Source organism: Phragmites australis, chromosome 14 (assembly GCF_958298935.1).
Source record: "Phragmites australis chromosome 14, lpPhrAust1.1, whole genome shotgun sequence".
In the NCBI taxonomy this organism is placed as follows: Eukaryota; Viridiplantae; Streptophyta; class Magnoliopsida; order Poales; family Poaceae; genus Phragmites; species Phragmites australis.
In genome coordinates, this window is record NC_084934.1 from 21,556,334 (window position 1) to 21,575,210 (window position 18,877).

At 43.1% G+C, this 18,877-nt stretch overlaps 1 pseudogene; it reads left to right on the forward strand.

The window, feature by feature from the left end:
- The first annotated feature begins 15,623 nt into the window (after positions 1 to 15,623).
- On the forward strand, positions 15,624 to 16,119 carry LOC133889990 (uncharacterized; annotated as a pseudogene).
- Positions 16,120 to 18,877: the final 2,758 nt, after the last annotated feature.

Below are 18,877 nucleotides of genomic sequence, written 5' to 3' on the forward strand. Positions count from 1 at the left end.
GATGTAAAATGTTCAGAGAGACAAAGTAGGATGGAAAGTTTCAAGGCAATATGACTCCATAGATGGAATATGAATCATACATTCCATTCAAAACCATTCCTTATGTCTTTGTTCCCAAAAGCTCGTAACTTTAAAGATGGATGAAACAGAGACAAGATAACTGGGCAAGTAAACTCTCCAAGATGTTGGTTTAGAGGCAAGAGAATTCAAGACCCCATCACATATACATGTGTATGTGAATTCTATGCCTCTAGCATCAAGAAAAATAACTTCCCAAGGTGTTGAAATTTCAGCTCAAAAAAGAAAAACAAAAATCAACAACAAAACACCAAGAACTTGCAAGGGAACAAATAGAAGGAAACTAGAAGGAGGGGAATTCAAGTATATGCAAAAACTTAAACTTCATTAATTAAAGAGGTCATTCCTATTTTAAGCATATTATAAAAATTTATCTCTCAAAACTCTCATCTATTACATAGGTAAGCACTCCTCTCTGTCTCCTCTAAAACCCTAGCATAAGGCTCTCATATGGATAACTTAAGGAGGGCTTCCCAATCAGTAATACTCTTCTATTTATAGCTTAGAAAACTTAATCCCTAAGTTTCCTTGACTGTTCGCAAAATACCCCTCTCTTGTAGTACACTCCTACCTATCACCGGAGGTATTTTAGTCTATTTTGTCTTCCATCCATCGGACGACCGTGGCGCCTTCACAACTTAGCTTCACCTCTATGCAAGCTTTGTGATGATGCCATGTGGACCTCCTGTCCTCCCATTGTTTTAAGGCCAAACCGTGAAACCCTAGCACACTTCTCAAAATATGACTAGCCGCCACCTGAAGCAAGTGCTCCAATGATGACACATGTCCTCTGTCTTGTGATCTTGACCGTCGGCAAGTCTCTCCCACTTTCGATCCCTCGGGCCGCCTTGTCACTTGCACCGGCATCCCCTTCGCTTGACTTTGTCAACATGCCGCCTTCATCAACCCTTATCTCTTGCCTTGCTTGACCTCCACATGTACTGCTAGGATCATCCTTGACTCTGCCCGGCCTCCTTATCCTCTGGCACCAAGCACCATGCTTAGCTCTGATCACCCGCTGTCGACCGCCAAGTTGCATCATCACCTGCACATCATGAGACCACCAAACATGCATCTCCAGAAGCATATAACATCATCACATGTTAGTCCAAATTGAAATCAAGTTAAAAAAGATCAAACGTAATAAAAATGTGGACATCGGATGGTCCAGTGTTCACACTAGTGTAACACCGGACCATCCGGTGAGTACAACTCCAATGGAACTTAGTTTACATTCCTCTCTGAAAAAATATTCCAGTGATCATAAAATCCCAACACCAGACAATCCAGTGAAAACCTCAACATTTGCCTCAGAACTAAAAGGCACCCGTGATACTCTCCGGTGTTCACACGCCCATGACCGGACCATCCGATGAGTACATCATCACTAGAACTTAGTTTTTCAACCTCTTTGAAAATCTTTGTTCGGTGAAGCCTCTGGTGATCACCATGCACACACCGGACCATCTGGTGAGGCTACCGCACTAGACTTTCACATTTACACCCTTCTCTAAAAAAAATAAGTCCAGTGATCACTCTCACCCACACTAGACCTTCCGGTGAATGAATTTTTCTCTGCCTCTGTGCTGAAAAGCTCCAGTGCTTACTTCATCGTGCCACCAAAATATTCGGTGTGGTCAAGAACCCACACCGGATGTTTCGGTGAGGTATTTTTTTCTAGACTTTGAAACAGTCTGCTCCAATTCAAACTTTGGTTAGCTATAAATAAGATCGTGCACAAACAAGCTCCTGCCAACCAAAATCATCTCAAATCCAAAGTTGTCAATGACTCATCATATGCAAACCAAGGCACATTTCAACTTGGTTTCTCAGATTTTGAATGGCCTAACGTATCTATAGTGCATTCAGTTAGTGTCTCCTTTAATACTTAGAACATTGCAATATATAAATTATCAGTTTAGGTCCCTGCTGCTCTACTAGATTGCTTGGTTAATGTAACAGAAAGCTACACCTCTTTTGAAGCAGTTCATGTTGAATACTTTGCTTGGTTGATTTGTTTTGCAGTTACTAGTTCCAAAATACAAGTACCTATCACTTCAGTATGTTTCATGCCCCCCATTGCCTGGAGCCGATTTTAGCAACTGAGGATGAGGTAATTGTACCAACTTATTATGATTTCTTTAGGCATGGGAGTAAAAGTTTTTACTAATGTATCTATGCGTGATACTGTTGAGATTGAAGCCAAAGTGGACGTAGTAAAAAGAGTTACTGAGACTGTCCGCCCCCTTAAAATTGTATTGGATCGAGTGGTTTTGACATCAACTGGTGTGGCCTATGACAGGTTTGGATCTTTAAAACACCCTATTCTGTCTGTAAATCGATTTCTTGGGCATCTATGTTTTCTCTCCTACTTAAAAAAAACATAAGGCATGTTCCGTCCGCCTCTACCGATTCCTCTGCCATCATTTGTCCATCCGATTCTTGTTCATTCGCCCAATCAGAATTGATCATTGTGCACTATAGTACGGGCAAAGAATAATTGGTCAAAAGTTATATTATCTCATGTATGTTCGCAAGTCATTTGTCAGTCAAGCTGTCATTTTGCATTAGCTAAACACATTAAATTATATTATCTCATAAATTTTTTTGGCTCCCGTTGCAACGCACATAAAATTATCTAGTTTATGCAATAGTTTTGAAGGCTAAGGCACCTAATTAAAGGTAAAAAATGCCAATCTACCAGTCTTCCAAACATGGGTCCCATGAGGCAAAACCACACAACCTAAGAAAATTCTCTTGTGATACATGTCATATTACACAATACAAAAATAATGGAACAGATTATGCATGGTGTGATTCTAAGAATCTAGGAAAACATGCGGTGTTATGGTATTCAATAACTGGTATATAGCACCCTCCAAGTAGAGTAATCTTTCCTACCTAAAAAAGTAGTAAGATGTGTTCCATCCACCCAGCATATTCCTCTGCTTCCGTGAGATTCCTCTGCAATTCTTCTACCCACCCCATCCTCATCGCGTACTCGTGACACAGCATCATCGTTCGTTTTGTCCGCCCGCTCTCCATCCGTTCGTCTGCACATATGTCTGCTCGCCCCCCTCCGTCACCCTCCGGCTTCTCCACCCACGCCCCATCCTCCTTGCCCCGCTCCCAAAATCACCACCAGCTCTCCATCCGCTTGCACGCGCCCCCCTCTGCCGCCCCTGGCTTCTCCACCCACCCCCAACCCACCGCAGTCAGCCCCCCAACCCACCACCACTAGCCCCACCCCTGGCTTCACCATGCCCCCGCCTTTTGACTCCTTCGCCCGCACTATCACCTTCATCGAGGCCGCTGCCTTTGCCGAGGACCGGCCTTCTTCATCTAGTGCTCTCTTTCTCTATCACACTCTTATAGCCCTCCCCCACCTCCTCCAACTCCCCTGGCCGGCCGCTCTCCTCTGCCCTCCCCTGTCAGATCTGGCTTTAGGATTACTGTGCCAGATCTCCAATCACCGCCATTTGGTTCCTCCCGGCTGCCACCCTCCGTCTCATTCTTCTCCTCTGCTGGCCGCCCATGGGCTCCTACCCTCCTGCCTCCCCACGTAATCCTCTTCAACCTATCTTCTCCCATGCAATTTGCTCATCTAGTGCGTCGATCGAGTTGATAAATCTTGTGCCTTTTTGCTTGGTTGGCCTCAAGCGGCACCGGCTCTGTGCCAGCCCGACGCATGGAGTTGTACGCGAGGATGGCACGCACAGGACTTCAATGAACACGGCATTCCTCAGAGGTGGCAAGACATTGCAGTCACTCACGCTCTCGGACCTCTTCGACATCATCGATGGCGCCATTGTGCCTAGGCTCAAGGTGCGAGCTTTCTCCACTCACCTCTCTACTCTGCTGCTCACCTCCTTGGCTGTGATGGTGTCGTTGACATATGGTTGCGTGCTTCTTGTCGGGCTGCCTACCCGCCAGGCTCTACCTGGACCTAGAGTTCACCACTGTGATCTCATGAGTGATGAGCTTCTTCCTTAATCCACCACATTATGGAAATTGTTAGCTGAAATGAAGTAATTTTTCCTTGGAAGTGATGTAAAAACAATGCTTTACTGAGTATGTTTGTGCTTGCAGGAAGGTTGTAAAGGAAGTATTTCTTCCTTATTTTGATCAAGGTAAGATTTTTCTTATGGTATCCCCAACATATAAAATTATAGAATTTCTACTATTGATTTTGAATGGCCTAACATATCTACAGTGCATTCAATTAGTGTCTCCTTTAATACTTCGAACGTTGCTATATAGAAATTATCAGTTCGGTTGCCTGCTGTTCTACTAGATTTCTTGGTTAATGTAATAGAGAGCTACAACTTTTTTGAAGCAGTTCATGTTGAATACTTTGCTTGGTTGATTTGTTTTGCAGTTATCTGGTTCCAAAATACAAGTACCTATCACTTCAGTATGTTTCATGCCCCCCATTGCCTGGAGCCAATTCTAGCAACTGAGGATGAGGTAATTGTACCCACTGATTATGATTTCTTTAAGCATGGGAGTAAAAGTTTTTACTGATGTATCTATGCGTGATATTGTTGAGTTACCGAGACTGTCTGCCCCCTTAAAATTGTATTGGACCAAGTGGTTTTGACATCAACTGGTGTGCTTCTTGGCCTGTGGCAGGTTTGGATCTTTAAAACACCATGTTCTGTCTGTAAATTGATTTTTTGGGCATTTATGTTTTCTCTCCTACTTAAAAAACTGTAAGGCATGTTCTGTCCACCTCCGCCAATTCCTCTGCCATCGTCCGTCCGTCAGATCGCTATTCGTTCGCCCGATCGGATGTAGATCATTGTGCACTATAGTACGGGCAAAGAATAATTGGTCAAAGGTTATATTATCTCATGTATATTCACAAGTCATTTGTCAGTCAAGCTGTCATTTTGCATTAGGTAAACACATTAAATTATATTATCTCGTAAATTTTTTTACTCTTCTTGCAACGTACAGACAATTATCTAGTCACTATCTAATTTCATCTTAATCAAATCGTAGCTTTTCTGGTAACTGCAAGACAAGAAAGCATACCAACGACATACATGGTCTGCTTTCCACCTGGTCCAATATTTTCTCAAGAAATCCTTCTCAACATTCTTTTGAGGGCTTGGAATGCAACTAACCAGCCGCATAGCCCTACATATGAAACATCAAATCAAATACAAAAAACAGGTAAATGAAGCAGGTGATACTCAAGTTAAAAACATCAGTGAAAAAATAGAAATCACATTTTGTGCAAACATTGATCTGGAAGATGAATGCAAAGATTATAAATACTTCATATTTGTTATAGTAATTTCATACATTCAAGAATCAAGAAGTGTGAATTTAATGATGCAGTATACTGGAGCAAAATTATCAAGATTTTATAGTGCTTAAATTTACAGGAAAAATGCAACCCCAAAAGTCACTTAGATTTTGACTTTCCCCCAGAAGTTGTTTTGTTGCAACCCCCCCCCCCCTCCCAAAGTTTGCAAAAGATCCCTCAAAAATTAAAACAAAAAATCACAAAAAATTCTTAAAAAAACTAGAGATAATTCTAAGACATCCTGTGAATTGTTTTTAAAATAATATCCTTTGCATCATATTTCATGGAGAGGAAGTCTGGGAAAAAAGAAAAACGTGCAGCTCATTTATTAACTCATGTTATTTTAACTTTGTCATGTCTACCATTATTTTTCCTACACAAATCATTGTTTAAGTAAACTAATAAAAGTGGTTTCACTAATTTTAGGTGTTATAGATTAGTTATGAATTAATCTATCTGCAACACATTTACTCAATCCTGCACGTTATAATAACTATTTTAAGATTTCATGTATTTTTAGAAGATATAGGATCATGTAAGAAGACTAAAAAATTGGTTTCATGATTTTTCGATTAGTAAATAATTAACTATGCATTTAACTCGAATTAATAAATGAGTTGCACATTTTTCTTTTTTTTTCAAACTTCCTCTTCATGAAATATGATGCAAATGATATTATTTTTGAAATTTTTTTCACAAAAGATCTTAGAATTGTCTCTAGTTTGTTTTAGATTTTTTGTGATTTTTTTTTATTTTTTTGAATTTTGAGGTGTTTTTGCAATAAAGCTGAACCTTTGGGAGATTTTTTTCAATAAAACAACTTCTGGATGGGAAAATCAAGATCCAAGTGACTTTTAGGAGATTTTTTGCATTTTTCCCTAAGCTTCATATGGCCCCACTTTTTTAATATTGGGGCCCACATGATAACCAGGAACTGACACTACTACAGATACCATCATCAGTGTCGGATCAAAATCGCTAGAATACACTTCAATGCATAGTCCTCGGTTCCTTTTGGATTGAATTGCATCATTGTCAGGTTTACATGATGCGGGTCGATTAATCCCACATGGTAGATACCCTCTGTCCTGCATCTTTGTACCTGCATTCTACATAAGGAATAAGTTAAGATATTCAATCCAATGGTACATGAATGTATACTATGAATTATACGTATACGACCCTTACAGAGTCCAACAACTCAAGATAGACACGTCGAGGCCATCTTGCTAGTACAGTCGATATATTTCCTCAAATAATATATAAATAGATTCGTCCCTGTGAAGAAAATCTCAATCCATGTATCTAGCCTCGAACATTTCTCTACCATCCAGCGACTCCTTCATGTATCACGCATAATTTCCGAAGTTGATATGTCAGCTTGTCCCACATGTTTGGCGCGACCAAGAGTTTGCTCAACTTAAATTGCCATCTCTCGACTGCTTTTGGTGCCAGGGACTCATCTAGAAATTGCACATTTGTCATTTTAGCATTTTCAAGATATCTTTCTAAATTATGTTCTTGTCGTATCTGTTCGATAGAAGACTCCTTCAAGTATTTCTTGCTTTTGATGCACGCTTAGTATGATTTACTCTTACGATCAACAGGTTTGGCCATCTTTAGAAAAACTTCTATGTTTCTACACTAATTGATATTTTTTCTTCTCAGGCTCTGGCTTTTGAAAGAATTTCTTGACACTGGCGTCCACTATTGCTCTGGTTTTCTCTGGTGTTTATTCATAAGGCAACTTCTCAGGTGCTACCACCTTCTTAGGTGCCCTTTGCTTCTGGGATGAAAACGACTTTTGAGATGAACTCAAATTCTTAGACTGTGCAGCTGTTGTCAACTTCAGAGGGGGAGGAGTTGCCTCTCTTGGTGGTGGTGGTGCTGACTTCAGAGGTGGAGGAGTTGGCTCTCTTGGTGGCACTGGTGCTGATTTCGGAGGGGGAGGAGTTGACTCCCTTGGTGGTGGCTTACATAAGGGAGGAATTGGCTCTCTTCTGGGTGATGGTGGCGGTGACAGCGACCGTAGAGGAGTTGGCTCTCTTCTTTGTGATGGTGGTGGTGGTTGTGATCGTGGAGGAGTCAGAGAAATTTTGTATGGTGGGTCTGACTCCGCATCAGACGACTCGTCTATCTCACCTTCAAATACTATGTAACGCTTCAGCCACAGAACGAAGCCACCTACATTTGATCTGAGCCTCTTGGAACCCATCTCTCCAGGATAATCCATGTCAATCTTATGGTACGGACTTCGCACGGAGTCCACATGGACCTTGGCGTATCCCTGCACTGTGAATTGCTTTCAATGCACCAGGGAGTTCCTTGAACAATCTCAAAGCTAAGTTTAAAAAGTGTGAGAACACTTCATCTTTTCTCACAAGAAAGAAGACCCAAGAGTAGTGAGAGAAGTCATCAAAAATGACAAGAACATATCATTTCCCGCCCGCCGAACGAACCCTAGAAGGATCAACAGTGTCCATATGGAGAAGTTCTCCTGGTCATTCAGTCATCACCAGATTGACTGGTGGGTGAGGTGTAGCAACCATCTTACCATGCTGATAAGGACTACAAACAAGATTTTTCTCAAACTTGAGCTTGGGCAATTCTCGGATCAAGCCTAGAGCATTCAAATGAGTAAGCAAATCAAAGCTCATGTGCCATAGTCTCCTATGCCACATCCAAAGCTCAGAAGAAGGTTGAGTAATCAAACAATGAGAAGAATCAAGAGACTCAGAAAAATCAGCTCCAAAAACTCTCCCAACTCAAGAAATCTTGCAAATCAAAATACCAGAAGAATCAATAACTTGAGAACTATTGCGTTTGAAATGCACTTCCAAGTCCCATCCAACAACTGAGATACAGAGAGAATGTTGTATCTCAGATGCTCCACCAAAGCTACATCCTCACCCTTACCATACCTTTGGCTTTCACCCTTCCTCTCTGATCATCCCCGAATGTGATGTACTTGTGTCACTTCACGGGAGTGAGGTTGGAGAACTATGATGAATCTCTGGTCATGTGGCGCGAACAACCGGAGTCAATGAGCCACTTGTCCTCTAGGCCTCCGCCTGCCACCGACACATGAGAAGAATAATAGGTGTATGGTTTGGTACTGGGGTTAGTCAAAAACCTCTTAGGAATCCAGTACGGGGTCATCCGTCCTAAACTGGTAAAAGTAGGTGCAGTTAAAACAGGTCTAGTATGCTGAGGGTGAGTACCACGATGAGGAAAATGTAGTCCGCCAAAGCGCTGAGACTCAAAGCCTCTTACACGTGAACCAAAACCATATGAGTCATGGCAAAATCCACGCCGGGCAACACCTCTAGGAAGAGACTGAAAAACGCTAGAGACTCATGAGTGGAAGCGAGGAAAAGGCTCATGTACACCAAAAGAGGGACGATACATGTACCAGGTGCTCCACTCCCACTCACGTCGCTCATCTCTCCTATGGCGAAAGCAAAACCCAACCAAGTGACCCTCCCTCTGGTAGTAGGTGCAGTGGTAGCATCTCTCGTGAACTCGTCTGCCGGTCACTCGGAGCTCTCCCACAAACTCTCTCATCTTAGGTTGTGGAGCTCTCTTGGGTTATGGTGCGGGTTTCTTCTTTGTAGGTTGAGGAATGTGTTTCTTGATGGGTTGTAGTGTGGCATTGATTTTGGACTTCTCAGCTTCTAGGGTAGTAGGTGTGGTGAACACAGTCTTACTCTCCCCACTGTAAACCACCCTCTCAAAACCCAACCCAAAAGCCAAACCCACTTTGTCAGCACACATCTTGGTCTTGGCTAAGATCAAATTTATTTTCCCTTTGCCCTCTGGGCACTTCTCCACCAAAGAAAGGAGGTACTCATTATCAGTTAAAAGCTTTTGAACTTGCCCTCTAACCCAGTTGAGTTTGTCCTGATAGATGGTGCAGGTGGAGCAATTTGACTACACATTCTTAGAACTCTCAGCACTCTCTAATTTAGACTCTAGCTCCTTTAGGCACTTGTCTTTCAGTTCAACATCCTTTGCAAGCAAAGGAAAATTCTTATAAGCACCTAAGAGAGTAAACCTAGACTCCTCCCCAGGGAGCTTCTTCTTGACACTCTCAAGCCAACTAGCGACTTGAACATGCACATTACAAAGCTCGGCAAGTTTAGCCACGATAATCAGATAACTCTCACACTCCTTAACATCAGGTTTAGATCTAAGCAATGCAAGTTCAGTAGAGACAGACTCATACTTAGGCCTAAGATCATTCAACTCAGGCACAACTTTCTTAAGTAACCTATCATGGCTAACGAGAGCATCATTCAATGTATCGACTTGGATGGAAAGCTAGTCGTAGGAAGGTAATACCTCAGAAAGATCTAGCTCGAGGTTGTTGTCGTCGTTGTTCTAGCCCACCATGAAGCAGAGGCTAGTGAAGTCTTTGGCCTTCTTCCTGTTCTTTGCTTGTAGTTCATCCTCCTTCGAGCTCTCCTCCTCCCTAGAAGAGGTGTTGATATCGCTAAGAGCCACCACGAACGCCCTAGAAGCTGCCTTGGCCATCTCGGTGGACTTGAGCTTGCTAAAGAGCTCATCACAAATCACTGTGTCGTCACTTGGAGGCTCTTCAATACTCGAGATCTTCACTTCCCATATGCTACGGTCAAGAGTATAGAGAAGCTTGATCGCTCTCTCATGATCAGAATAGAGCAAAACATAAGTTGATCGAAGATTGCTAACAATCACATCAAAGTGAGAAAACATCGAATCCAAAGACTCTCTGGGGCCTTGCCCAAACATTTGGTATTCTTGGTTGCATGTACTTTGGCGTCTGGCCTTAATCTAATTAGTGCTTTCATGAAAGATACTTAGAGTATTCCAGATCTCCTGGGCAGTACAGAGGTGCTGGACCCTATAAAACTCATTCTGACTCAGGCTAGTGAACAAAATATTTCTAGCCTTGTTGTTGGTCTCATACTGTTCGATTTGAATCTGAGTCATGCGAGCAACAGAGGTCTCGTAGTTGGAATCAACTACTTCCCGTATTGCACTACATTGGCCTAGAAGATAAGCCTCCATGAGCACCTTCCAATACGAAAAATTACAATCATCAAACACCAGAATCTTCCTACTTCTCTCCATGTCGCCTATGAATCACAAAGACAGTTAAGGTCAACAAGTGATCAAACCGGCTCTGATACCAATTGTAGGATCGATAATGACGACTAGATGAGGGTGAATAGGTGGCTCAATAAATTTCTTATGAAATTGATAGCCTTCTCCTATTCGAACACCTAACTCACCTCTACAATAGAATCACAACAAAACGCAACATAAATACACAGCGAAAAAACTATACCTACCCAGAAATTCCAAACTCCAGAAAAGATAAAAACCAAACTAGAAGATTCAACAAAAAATGGGTCTCACGGTTGGAATCAAACACTAGGTTCCAAAGCAATCCAATCCATGACTCATCCCCACACAAAGGTTGGATCTTGAGAAAAGATCACTCTAGGAACAAGAGATGAACACTGAGTGAAGAAGATCTCCAAGATGATGGTCTAAACGCAAAGGAATTTTAAGACCCTATCATATATGCATGTGTATGTGAATTTTATGCCTTTAGCATCAAGAAGAACAAACTCCTAAGGTGTTAAAATTTCAGCTCAAAAAGAAAAACATAATCAACATCGAAGAAGAAAAACTTGCATACAAGGCAAGGGAATCAAGAGAGGGAAACTAGAAGGAGGGGGATTCAAGCATATGAAATAAAATAAACTTCATTACTCAAAAAAGTCAGCCCTATTTTAGGTAGATTACAAAGATTTTTTTCTCAAAACTCTCACCCATTACATAGGTTAAGCACTCATCCTCCTTCACTCTAAAACCCTAGCACAATACTCTCAGATGGGTGGCACAAGGAGCTCAAATGGCTAGTTCATCATTTCCCATAGCCCTATCCCTCTATTTATAGGCTAGAAAACTTGACCCCTAAGTTTTTTAGTTTTTTCCCAAAATAACCCTCTCTTGTGGTACACTTCTACCTACCACCGAGAGTATTTTATTCTATTTTCTTCTCTATTCATCAGACAGTCGTGATGCCTTTACAACTTAGCTTCGCCTTGATGTAAGCTTCGCAATGGTGCCATGTACTCCTCTAGTCCTCCCATGGTTTTGAGGCCAAACCGCAAAACCCTAGCACGCTTCTCATAGCGTGACTAGTCACCATTTGCTTTCACCTGAAGTAAGCGCTCCGATGATGACGCGTGTCCTCCGTCTTGCGATCTTGACCACTAGCAAGTCTCTCCCACTCCTGATCCCTCTGGCCACCTTGTCACTTGCATCGGCATCCCCTTCGCTTGATTTTGTCAACACGCCATCTTCATCCTCCGTTTCATACTTTGCTTGACCTTCATATGCACAGCTAGGATCACCCTTGACTCTGCCCGACCCTGGTTGATCATCCGACACCAAGCACCCGCTTAGCCCGGATCACCCGCCATTGACCGCCAAGTTGCATCTGTCACCTGCATACCTTGAAACAAGCAAACACATTTCTCCACACTCTAAAACATCTTCAGGTTAGTATAAATTCAAAAACTTCAACTCAGAGCATATCCTGCAGAAAACATGAACACCAGATGTTCCGGTGTGTTCTGCTCCTAAAAATCGGACCATCCGGTGACTGTAAGACTATCTATTCTAGGAAAATTTTGCTCTCTGCAAAAAAAGGTCCGGTGAAAACTTCCGGTGATCTCCTGTCCATCACCGGATAATCCGATGTGTGCCAATCCACCGAACCACCCTTCCGCAACATCTCTGCAACAAAAGGTCTAGTGCATTCTCCGGTGTTCACAATTTTAGCACCGGACTATCCAGCCTATATAATCAAACTTGGCGCCAAAACTCTCCTCTCTGCAGAAAATACTCCAGCGCTCTTAAAGTCTGCCGAAGATACAAGGCGCGTTGGGTCATGCATGGTTACTCACAACCTCTGGGCATTGACTTCGATGAGACTTTCACCCTGTTGTGAAACCCACCATGATCCATGTCATGTTGAAAATTGTCGTCTCTAGCTCCTGGCCCATTCATTAGCTCGACATGAAGAATGCTTTCCTCCATGGAACCCTCACTGAGACCGTCTACTGTCAGCAACCAACCGGGTTTGAGGACGTCTCTTGTGCTGCCCACATCTGTCATCTCCTGAAGTCTCTCTATGTTCTCAAGCAGCCCCCTCGTGCGTGGTACCAGTGATTCGCCTCGCACATCCGCACCCTGGGCTTCGCCGCCTCAGCCTCCAATGCTTTGCAATTTGTGCTTCGTGAAGGTTCCACGCTCACGTACATTCTCTTGTATGTCGACGACATCATTCTGATGGCTTCCTCCACGACACTTCTTCAGCACATCACCATGCGTCTTCATGAGAAATTTGCCATGACCGATCTTGGCGACCTCCACTTCTTCCTCGGCATCGACATCTTCTACTTTGCAGATGGCCTGTTTCTTTCCCAGAGACAGTACGTCATTGACCTTCTTCAGCGTGTTGGCATGGCTGAGTGTCACTTGACAATGGCACCTATTGACACGAAAGCTAAGATCTCCGCTTCTCAAGGTGAGCGCATTGCTCATCCTACTGAGTACCGCAATCTTGTCGGTGCCCTGCAGTATCTCACTCTGACTCGTTCGAATCTTGCTTATGCCATTCAACAAGTTTGCCTCTACATGCATGATCCTCGCGAGCCTCACTTCAACATGATCAAGCACATCCTACGATACATCAAGGGATCCTTGGATTCTGGTCTTCATCTTTCGGTGGTATCATCCCTGCATCTCTCACAACATATTCTGATGCTGATTGGGCCGACTGCCTCGACTCCCGTCGCTCCACTTTCGGCTATTGTGTCTACCTTGGTGACAACCTTGTCTCCTGGTCTTCCAAGTGACAAATCATTGTTTCTTGCTCTAGTGCTGAAGCTAAGTACCGTGCAGTTGCCCATGCTGTTGCTGAGTGCTGTTGGTTTCTGCAGCTGCTGAAAGATCTTCATCACCCCCTCCACCACGCCATAGTTGTCCATTGCGACAATGTGAGTGCTGTCTACATGGTGTCGAACTCCATCCATCACTGTCGCACTAAGCACATAGAGATCTACATTAACTTTGTGCAGGAAAAGGTGTCGCTTGGATAGATTAGTGTGCTGCATATGTTCCCTCGGATCATCACTTCGCGGACATGATGACTAAATTGCTTCCCATTCAGTTGTTTAAGGAGTTTCGTTCTAATTTGTGTATTCAGAGCCTCACGCTTCAACTGCAGGGGTGTTAACGTTTATATATTTAATATAGGTAGTTCAATTTTGGGTTTTATCTCCTTTATTGTATATTGGGACTTTCATCCCTTATACCTTGAATGTGGCTATATAATAAAACCCGAAGGCTGTCACACTTTGTGTGGTGTGCTCTCCCAAATCTTAGACTCGTTCAACTGGACAACGAGTGGCGAAGGCGCGTACCTATCTGGAGGCGGCGGCGGCAGGGGCGCGACCGGCGTGGCCGGAGGCGCGATCGCGCTGCCAGGCGAGAGCGGCGCGTTGGCTTCGGATTGCGAAGAACTGAACCTGTTTCTCGTATCGTAATCCCTAATTTAGCTTGATTGATTCAGAATTTCGAGCTGTAGCTACGATTTGTGACTTCCGACGTGATTATGGCTTTCCTTTGTCCTTATTTCTTCGGGTTCCCTTGGCCGTAGTAGCCAAGAACATGGTACAGATGAGGTTTTCGATGGATTGCTTGGAACTCAGTAGCCTGTAATGGTGGATTCAGTCCAATAAAGATTGCCTTGGTTAGGATTGTTGGATGCATGCGAACGTTGGAAGAATTAATTGTTCTTTGAACAGTGAGAAAGCGTTTGAGCACTCAATGTGCGACGGTGCAGCAAGAATTGAGGAAATTGGCTCTGGTCTTTGAAAATGTAGGACCTAGTTTTTCACTTTTTTTTTTCTTGTAGGCACAACTAGACAAGGTCTAGTACCAAGCTTTATCCAATGCTTCCAAGATGTCTAACTAGCTTACAAAATATAGACCAAGAAGTCTAATCAACAAATCTAACCAGCTTACAAAATATAGATCAAGAAGTCTAACCAGTGTTCTTAAAAAAATAAAAATACCAGTGGCAGTGCTAACTCCCAAATTCAGATACAGCTAACCCCCCCCCCCACCCCCAAGCCAAAACAGATGACAACAACAACGGAAGCCTTTAGACCCAAGCAAATGGGGGTACAGTAGAGATGCACCATTGCAGCAAAAAGTGAATTAGTTTGTACAGTATATTAGTAGGAAATGCTATCACTTTAATTTCCATCACCATCTTATTTGTGAGTTAACCATAATACCCAGCAAGTTGTTGCACACCAAAACCAAGGAACCAATTTCATTTATCTCGCTTCTCTTTAATCCAGTGTAATAATTCAGACACACAATTCATCCTGCATTACCGCCCAAAGACCTCCTGCATAGTACCCAGATGAACACTGCCAAGTGATACTGAAAAAAGCGTGGTCAGCAGTTTAAGGCCTTTCCACACAGTTCACAATGCCCATCTCATTGTCCTTTCATTCTAAGTAATTCCTTTCCCGATTGAACCTTGTCATGACACATTTGTCAAAGAAAAACAATTCTGAACTTGATCCCCCAGATTTGTTTCATATGGTTCATTTCTTCTAAGTAAATCCTCTAGGTTTGTTGCAGGATCTAGGTTTCAGTATGTTATTGTGTTAGGTACCAATTTAGTATCACTTGAAATTCAATTGAGGTATTGGTATTAGAATATGCAAGCAACTCGTATCAACCGCACCAGCTTTGATTATGACTATAATTCTGATATCAGAGTGTTTTCTAGAAATTAATTCCTAGCTACCAGACACAACATGGCTTTTCAATTTATATATGTACAGTACTATAACGAACATGGTTTTGTATTTCCCTACTCACAAATGGATATTGGAGAATTTCGTTTGTCCTGATTCCTGAGGATCAACTAACACTCTCTTGTATATTGTTAATGAATCATTTGTACTTTTCTTCATTGATGTTCAGCAAATATAGGTGATGTTATAGAGAAAAAAACCTATTCATTTGCAGTTCCCCTCTCTTGATTTACATCATTGTTTGGAATACAAACTTTTGAGCTTTTTTTTCCATTTTAGCATGCATTCATTGAATTTCTAATGGTCAACCTTTATTTATCTATGAAGCAGGCCTTTTGGAATCACAATTTTTGAAGAACTGTCTGCTGCATAGCCTAATTAGGTTCTTGTTCATACTATGGACCAGCAACCTAAAAATGATGCTGATTTTCTTGAACCATCAGTACTCTTAGATGAGACACATTACCAGGAGGGCAACAAAAATGGTTGTCATGATGGCCTGTCATCTGGAAAGGAAGAGGGAAGGCAGGTCGGATTAAAGATGGGGTTCCAGGTCGGTGAAGAATTGGGTTTCTATCAGGGCTGTCTGGATGTGTGGACATCAGCAACTCGCGTTGGTCAAGACACATTCTCAGCTCGAGTCAGGAAGAACATCGAGCAGTTAGCTGCACTGGTGAGCAGCTATCCACTGTCCGATCCGGAGAGCAAACAAGTCCAAGATATGATGGAGAAGATAAGGCTGAAATTCAGGGTCATCACGGCAAGCCTAGGAGCGAACTGGAGTATGAAGGTCGCCCGGCATCATCGAATCAGGATGTTGAGGATCTGTGAGCATGATGGATATGAAATATGAATCTATTACCATACTGAAATTGATATTTGGTGTCCATACAGTTTTTTTTGTTGATTTAGATTAATGATGTAGTGCTCTAATATATGTTGCAAGGGATTATGATATGACAGTTCTGCCAAGCAATTATGTGTACCGCTGGGATAACAGAGGGAGCTTGGATGCATGTATGTAACGTCCACTTCGACATGAGGAAATTTTGGGGCCACCTTGTTTGTTTACCCCTGTTCTCATTGTTTCCATTGTTTACCCCTGTTCTCATTGTTTTCCTTATCATTTTATTGGAATAAAGTACATTTGCATTATTGTTGAGTAGCATTTTTATTAGTCTTTAGCCCCTGGATCAAAAAGAAGAAGAAACATGTTTTGCGTGGAGCAACACGTAAGTACAATCGGAACAAACAATAATTCACAGAGGGAAAATGTATTTCCATTGTTCTGAATAATCACCGCCTGGCCCTGCGTCAATATAATGGGCATTGTTAATCGTGTAATAATAAGTCGTACAGCAAAAATGCTGCCTCCTTCCGTGAGATCTAACTCGCCACTGCAGTTGATTCATCTTTTTCCATTAACTGCCAGGGTTCAAATCATAGAGTAATGTACAGTACTACAATGTTGGGGGAAAACTGTCGTGCAGTTCATGAGTCATGACAGCGCTCCCCTTAAAAGCAGCAGCATGCATGTCGTCAGAAACTCTACATGGGAAAGTCAATGCATGTTACAAACAAACAAAAGGATTCTTGCATTATTTCCCCTGTTTACCGTCAGCTTAGGCCATGTTTATTTCCACTTCGGATGATGGAAAGCAACTTTTATAAGCCCAAGTGGAAATAAACAGGTAGCTTGTGAATTCAGCTTTTAATAATTCATCCTTCAGATGGTAGCACTCTCACAATCTATTGTCCATCAGCATCCCTTAGCTTTTGATTTACGAAAAGACCAAATTGCCCATCGATATTAGGGTGGAATTACTCACCATTGCCCCTCCGTTACCCCCTACTCATGCACCACTCATGGTGCGGCGCTGTTCCCAGGCGCAGCGACAGGCCAAGGAGCTGCGGCGGCCTTGTTTCGAGGCACAGCGCCGTCCTCGTTCCCCGGCAACGGTGGTTCTCCCTCGGCCAGAGCATTTCGCGGTGCAGTTCTCAGGTGCGGTGGCGGCTTTATTTCGAGGCGATGGCATGGGCTCCTTCGCAGACAGTGTGGCGGCCTAGTTCTTTGGTGACGATGTGGCTGCGATGCTAGGCATGCCTGTGCAGCCAAATATCCCTGCCGCGATGGCGCGGTGGTGTGGCCCAGCGCGGCCATGTACAGGACGCCTCGGCCCTCCCGCGCAGTGGCCAGAGTTGATCCCCTCCCAGGCTTGGCGGCCGCCGCAGCTCTCCTCCTAGGCACAGTTAGCTTTTTAGTTGAGAGCATTACAAACTTTTAACAAACACAAATAGAATCAACCCACTCAAAATCTAAGTAAACATACAGCCATCATCTATGCATGCACACGTTCATGGTTCATCTGCATGACTGCATCATGCAGCCTTCTTCTGCCTACTTATCAGCGTCCTTAACCTCTGCCTCCTTCGCCTGATCCACATGCATCTTAGCGGTGGGCAGGTAGCAGCCAATCACTCAGACACGGCGGCGCCTTTGGCATCTCCCGCACATGATTGCGTCGAGGTCCACCTCCCCTCTCATCTCCTCCAACACCATCATCGTTGACAAAATACAATGGCGTGGCACCATCAGCTAGAAGCAAATTTTATGGGAAAGGGTCCTATGAAAGACCTATTTTTCTAGGATGACACATGTCTCCTCCCTCCCTCTCCTCTTCAACCCACCTGTTAGATCAGAAGATGTGTCGCTGTATTAGAGTCTCATGGAGATCTTTCGTAGAAAGATCCTATAAAATTTACTTTCCCATCAGCTACCCTCAAATTTCATGACACTCGCCACAACGATTTCAACCAAGCTGAGGCGTGGACCATGGAGGCTCAGATGCTTGCAGGCTGACCCTCTCGTTGACGAGCTCCAAATGGTTCCTCCCGATGACCTTAGACACCTCGAAGATGGGAATGCTTGAGATGGATCCATTTGATGAGCCAGCGTCGTCCTTGACAAGGGGGACTAGAGTGCCAACCCTCATTTGCAAAACCAACACGCCACATATCACTTCAACTGAATGCAACACATAGTTCACACGCAATGAGCAACGGAAACCCATGGGTCAGTTGTAACTTTTCTCTTAGAGTATTCTAAGGTTTATCGAATCCATAAAGATCAACAAGCAAATCAAAAGCATTGTATAAATAATTTAATTCTAAGCATGAGCATGATTGCATATAAAAGAACAGATTTAATGATTGATAGAAGAAAGAACAGATTTATAAGTTCGGTATACTTAGCTTGCATCAGCTTGCGTGCCGAGGTTGGTCTTCTCGTATGTCGGTTGTTGATATTCTGGAAGGCCTCCTGCCACTTCCATGTGGGTCTTTTACGCCAAATATTCTCGAAATATGTTTTGAAAAGAGTTCGTATCACCAATGGTTTTCGGATTACATCTTTGTATTTTTGGAATATTCTTCATGACGATCAGTGAATGATTCTAGAAGACTTGTGGGAGGAGAAGCTCTCAGACTAGGGCTGTCAACAGACAAGACAAGCTCGAGCAAGTCTGGCATATTAAGCTCAAGCTCGACAAAAACTCGAGTCGGGCTCAAACGAGCCTGAGTTGCCAACCGA